Source organism: Arachis stenosperma, chromosome 7 (assembly GCF_014773155.1).
Source record: "Arachis stenosperma cultivar V10309 chromosome 7, arast.V10309.gnm1.PFL2, whole genome shotgun sequence".
Taxonomy (NCBI): Eukaryota; Viridiplantae; Streptophyta; class Magnoliopsida; order Fabales; family Fabaceae; genus Arachis; species Arachis stenosperma.
The window spans coordinates 29,809,651-29,816,371 of record NC_080383.1 but is presented as its reverse complement, the minus strand read 5'-3'; the positions used below and the strand labels follow the sequence as shown (position 1 = coordinate 29,816,371).

The 6,721-nt window shown below is 40.0% G+C and overlaps 1 non-coding gene across 1 annotated transcript; it reads right to left on the bottom strand.

Moving 5' to 3' along the window:
• Positions 1–6,613: 6,613 nt before the first annotated feature.
• On the bottom strand, positions 6,614–6,721 carry LOC130942423 (small nucleolar RNA R71). Its single transcript, XR_009070993.1, has one exon. It is a non-coding gene; the product is annotated as a small nucleolar RNA R71 (small nucleolar RNA).

Here is a 6,721-nt window from a genome sequence, read left to right as displayed (position 1 = left end):
AAATACCTGAAATCACAGAAAACACACAAACTCATAGTAAAGTCCAGAAAACTAAATTTTAACTAAAAACTAATAAAATTATACTAAAAACTAACTAGATAATACTAAAAACATACTAAAAACAATGCCAAAAAGCGTACAAATTATCCGCTCATCACCTCACCCTTCAAATTCAAACTACTTTCCCTCCCAAACCCACCCATACATAACCGAACCATGAGCCCCCCCTCTCCTATATAAATCCTTCTTCACCCCTTCATTTTCACACAACCTAAACACCACTTCTCCCCCTCTTTGGCCGAACACAAAGCCATTCCCTTCTTCCTCATTTATTCTTCTTCTCCTCTATTCTTTCTTCTTTTGCTCGAGGACGAGCAAAACCTTTTAAGTTTGGTGTGGTAAAAGCATTGCTTTTTGTTTTTCCATAACCATTTATGGCATCCAAGACCGGAGAAACCTCTAGAAAGAGGAAAGGGAAGGCAAAAGCTTCCACCTCCGAGTCATGGGAGATGGAGAGATTCATCTCAAGGGTGCATCAAGACCACTTCTATGAAGTTGTGGCCTTGAAGAAGGTGATCCCCGAGGTCCCTTTTTCACTCAAAAAGAGTGAATATCCGGAGATCCGACATGAGATCTGAAGAAGAGGTTGGGAAGTTCTTACCAACCCCATTCAACAAGTCGGAATCTTAATGGTTCAAGAGTTCTATGCCAATGCATGGATCACCAAGAACCATGATCAAAGTGTGAACCCGGATCCAAAGAATTGGCTTACTATGGTTCGAGGGAAATACTTGGATTTTAGTCCGGAAAATGTAAGGTTGGCATTCAACTTGCCTATGATGCAAGGAGATGAACATCCTTACACTAGAAGGGTCAACTTTGATCAAAGGTTGGACCAAGTCCTCACTGACATTTGTGAAGAGGGCGCCCAATGGAAGAGAGATTCAAGAGGGAAGCCGGTTCAATTAAGAAGGCATGACCTCAAGCCCGTGGCTAGAGGATGGTTGGAGTTTATCCAACGCTCAATCATTCCCACTAGCAACCGGTCTGAAGTTACTCTAGACCGGGCCATCATGATCCATAGCATCATGATTGGAGAGGAAGTAGAAGTTCATGAGGTTATAGCCCAAGAACTCTATAAGGTGGCAGACAAGTCCTCTACCTTAGCAAGGTTAGCCTTTTCTCATCTCATTTGTCACCTCTGTTATTCAGTTGGAGTTGACATAGAGGGAGACATCCTCATTGATGAGGACAAGCCCATCACTAAGAAAAGGATGGAGCAAACAAGAGACCCCTCTCATCATGAGATCCCTGAGATGCTTCAAGGGATGCACTTTCCTCCACAAGACTATTGGGAGCAACTGAACACCTCCCTAGGAGAATTAAGTTCCAACATGGGACAACTAAGGGTGGAGCACCAAGAACATTCCATCCTCCTCCATGAAATTAGAGAAGATCAAAGAATCATGAGAGAGGAGCAACAAAGACAAGGAAGAGACATTGAGGAGCTCAAGCACTCCATAAGACCTTCAAAAGGAAGAACAAGCCGCCATCACTAAGGTGGACCCGTTCTTTAATCTCCTTGTTCTTTATTTTTCTGTTTTTCGAAATTTTCATGCTTATGTTTGACTATGTTTGTGTCTTGTGATCATTAGTGTCTATGCCTAAAAGTTATGAATGTCCTATGAATCCATCACCTCTCTTAAATGAAAAATGTTCTTAATTGAAAAAGATAAGAATTGCATGAATTTTGAATTTTATAACAGTTTAATTATTTTGATGTGGTGGCAACACTTTTGTTTTCTGAATGTATGCTTAAACAGTGCATATGTCTTTTGAATTTGTGGTTCATGAATGTTGGCTCTTGAAAGAATGATGAAAAAGGAGACATGTTACTGAGAATCTGAAAAATCATAAAAATGATTCTTGAAGCAAGAAAAAGCAGTGAATACAAAAAAAAAGGGAGACGAAAAAAAAAAAAAAGAAAGAGAAAAAGAAAGAAAAAGAAAGAAATAAAGTTGTGATCCAAGGCAAAAAGAGTGTGCTTAAGAACCCTGGACACCTCTAGTTGGGGACTCTAGCAAAGCTGAGTCACAATTTGAAAAGGTTCACCGAATTATGTGTCTGTGGCATGTATGTATCCGGTGGTAATACTGGAAGACAGAGTGCTTTGGGCCACAGCCAAGACTCAATAAGTAGCTATGTTCAAGAATCATCATACTTAGCTAGGAGAATCAATAACACTATCTGGATTCTGAGTTCCTAAAGAAGCCAATCATTCTGAGTTTCAAAGGATAGAGTGAGATGCCAAAACTGTTCAGAGGCAAAAAGCTAAAAGCCCCGCTCATCTAATTAATACTGATCTTCATAGATGTTTTTGGAATTCATTGCATATTCTCTTCTTTTTATCTTATTTGATTTTCAGTTTCTTGAGGACAAGCAACAATTTAAGTTTGGTGTTGTGATGAGCGGATAATTTGTACGCTTTTTGGCATTGTTTTTAGTATGTTTTTAGTATGATTTAGTTAGTTTTTAGTATATTTTTATTAGTTTTTAGTTAAAATTCACTTTTCTGGACTTTACTATGGGTTTGTGTGTTTTTCTGTGATTTCAGGTATTTTCTGGCTGAAATTGAGGGATCTGAGCAAAAATCTGATTCAGAGACTGAAAAGGACTGCAGATGCTGTTGGATTCTGACCTCCCTGCACTCGAAGTGGATTCTGACCTCCCTACAGACGCCCAATTGGCGCGCTCTCAACGGCGTTGGAAAGTAGACATCCTGGGCTTTCCAGCAATATATGATAGTCCATACTTTACCCAAGATTTGATGGCCCAAACCGGCGTTCAAATTCACCCTCAGAATTCCCAGCGTTAAACGCCGGAACTGGCACAAGAATGGGAGTTAAACGCCCAAACTGGCACCAAAGCTGGCGTTTAACTCCAAGAAGAGTCTCTACACGAAAAATGCTTCATTGCTCAGCCCAAGCACACACCAAGTGGGTCCGGAAGTGGATTTTTATGTCATTTACTCATCTTTGTAATCCTTAGGCTACTAGTTCCCTATAAGTAGGACCTTTTACTATTGTATCTTTAAAAATCTTCTGATCTTTGGAATCGTTTGATCTTTAGATCTTTTGATCACTTTGGGAGGCTGGCCATTCGGCCATGCCTAGACCTTGTTCTTATGTATTTTCAACGGTGGAGTTTCTACACACCATAGATTAAGGTGTGGAGCTCTGCTGTACCTCGAGTATTAATGCATTTACTATTGTTCTTCCATTCAATTCCGCTTGTTCTTGTTCCAAGATATCACTTGTTCTTCAACTTGATGAATGTGATGATCCGTGATACTCATCATCATTCTCACCTATGAACGTGTGACTGACAACCACCTCCGTTCTACCTTAGATTGGGTGAATATCTCTTGGATTCCTGATACACGATGCATGGTTGATCGCCTGACAACCGAGCGCTCGCCTGACAAACGAGCCAGCCATTCCGTGAGATCAGAGTCTTCGTGGTATAGGCAAGAACTGATGGCGGCATTCAAGAGAATCTGGAAGGTCTAACCTTGTCTGTGGTATTCTGAGTAGGATTCAATGATTGAATGACTGTGACGTGCTTCAAACTCCTGAGGGCGGGGCGTTAGTGACAGACGCAAAAGAATCACTGGATTCTATTCCGGCCTGATCGAGAACCGACAGATGGATAGCCCTGCCGTGACAGGGTGCGTTGAACATTTCCACTGAGAGGATGGGAGGTAGCCACTGACAACGGTGAAACCCTTGCATAAGCTTGCCATGGAAAGGAGTAAGAAGGATTGGATGAAGGCAGTAGGAAAGCAGAGAGACGGAAGGGACCAAGCATCTTCATACGCTTATCTGAAATTCCTACCAATGTATTACATAAGTATCTCTATCTTTATCTTTATGTTTCATTCATCATCTATACCCATTTGAGTCTGCCTGACTAAGATTTACAAGGTGACCATAGCTTGCTTCATACCAACAATCTCCGTGGGATCGACCCTTACTCGCGTAAGGTTTATTACTTGGACGACCCAGTGCACTTGCTGGTTAGTTGTGCGGAGTTGTAGTGATCACAACTTCGTGCACCAATATCTCTTGGGTTCTTTAACCGGAATCTTCGTGGTATAAGCTAGAATTGATGACTGCATTCAAGAGAATCCGGAAGGTCTAAACCTTGTCTGTGGTATTCTGAGTAGGATTCAATGATTGAATGACTGTGACAAGCTTCAAACTCGCGATTGTGGGGCGTTAGTGACAGACGCAAAAGAATCACTGGATTCTATTCCGACATGATCGAGAACCGACAGCTGGATAGCCGTGCCGTGACAGGGTGCGTTGAACATTTCCACTGAGAGGACAGGACTGTAGCCATTGACAACGGTGATGCCCAACATACAGCTTGCCATGGAAAGGAGTAAGAAGGATTGGATGAAGACAGTAGGAAAGCAGAGAGACGGAAGGGACAAAGCATCTCCATTCGCTTATCTGAAATTCTCACCAGTGAATTACATAAGTATCTCTATCTTTATCTTTATGTTTTATTCATATATCATCCATAACCATTTGAATCTGCCTGACTAAGATTTACAAGGTGACCATAGCTTACTTCATACCAACAATCTCCGTGGGATCGACCCTTACTCGCGTAAGGTTTATTACTTGGACGACCCAGTGCACTTGCTGGTTAATTGTGCGAAGTTGTGTTTATGCCATGGTATTGAGCACCAAGTCTTTGGGGCCATTACTAGGGATTATTTGAGTTGTGAAAAGTAGTGATCACAATTTCGTGCACCAAGTTTTTGGCGCCGTTGTCGGGGATTGTTTCGAGTATGGACAACTGACGGTTCATCTTGTTGCTTAGATTAGGTATTTTTCAGAGTTCTTAAGAATGAATTCTAGTGTTTCAAGGTGATGATCTTATCATCACCAAAGCTGATTGATTCTTATCAATTTAGCTCTTGAATGCAATGTCCTGCTGATGCTTGGCTATCCATGTCTAATTCCTTTAGACTGAAGCTTTAGACTAACATTGCATGATTCCTGGAATTCTCATTAAGAGTTTTGATACCTTTCTTTTCTTTTCCACTTAATTTTCGAAAAATCCAACAAAAAAATTACAAAATCATAAAAAACCAAAAATATTTTATGTTGAGTCTAGTGTCTCATTTTAAGTTTGGTGTCTTGCATGCATTGTTTATTTGATCTTGATTCTATTTTCAAGTCAATAATACAGGGAACTGAAGATTCAGTACATGCAGCAGAGGAATTATACAGAAAAAGCTGGGCGTTCAAAACGCCCAGTGAAGAAGGAAAAACTGGCGTTTAAACGCCAGCCAGGATACCTGGCTGGGCGTTTAACGCCCAAAAGGGTAGTGCTTTGGGCGTTAAACGCCAGAATGTGCACCATTCTGGGCGTTTAACGCCAGGATGGCACAAGAGGGAAGATTTTGTTTTTAATGCAAATTTTTTTCAAGTTTTCAAAGTTTTTCAAAATCAAATCTTTTTCAAATCATATCTTTTCAATCAAATCTTTTTCAAAATCAATTTCTTTCTTTTTTCAAAGATACTTGCTAACAATTAATGATTTGATTCAACATTTCAAGTATGTTGCCTTTTCTGTTGAGAAAGGTTTAATGTTTGAATCATATCTTTTCTTGTTAGCCAAGTCATTAATTTTTTTTTAAAATCAAATCTTTTTAAATTGTTTTTCAAATCATATCCTTCTCAATCACATCTTTTTAAAACCATAACTTTTAAATCACATCTTTTTCAAAATAGTTTTCAATCATATCTTCTTCAAAATCTTTTTCAAAATGTTTTTTTTAAATCTTTTACTTAATTTTCGAAAAATCTATTCCCCTCTTCTCACATCCTTCTATTTATAGAGTACCACTCCTCCTCAATGCACAATTCGAACTCCATCTCACTAAGTTCAAATTCTTCTACCTCTTCCTTCTATTTTTCTGTTCCTCTGACACCTCAAGGAATCTCTATACTGTGACATAGAGGATTCCACATTTTCTTGTTCTCTTCTCTTTCATATGAGCAGGAGCAAAGACAAGGGCATTCTTGTTGAAGCTGACCCTGAACCTGAAAGGACCTTGAAGCGAAAGCTAAGAGAAGCTAAGGCACAACTCTCTGTAGAGGGCCTAACAGAAATCTTCAAAGAAGAAGAAACCATGGCATCCGAAAACAACAACAATGCCAACAATGCAAGGAAGGTGCTGGGTGACTTTACTGCACCTACTCCCGACTTCTATGGGAGAAGCATCTCTATCCCTGCCATTGGAGCAAACAACTTTGAGCTTAAGCCTCAATTAGTTTCTCTAATGCAACAGAATTGCAAGTTCCATGGACTTCCATTGGAAGATCCTCATTAATTTTTAGCTGAATTCTTGCAAATCTGTGACACTGTCAAGACTAATGGGGTTGACCCTGAGGTCTACAGACTTATGCTATTCCCTTTTGCTGTAAGAGACAGGGCTAGAATATGGTTGGATTCACAACCTAAAGAAAGCCTGAACTCTTGGGAAAAGCTAGTCAATGCCTTCTTGGCAAAGTTCTTTCCACCTCAAAAATTGAGTAAGCTTAGAATGGAAGTCCAAACCTTCAGACAGAAGGAAGGTGAATCCCTCTATGAAGCTTGGGAAAGATACAAACAATTTATCAGAAAGTGTCCCTCTGATATGCTT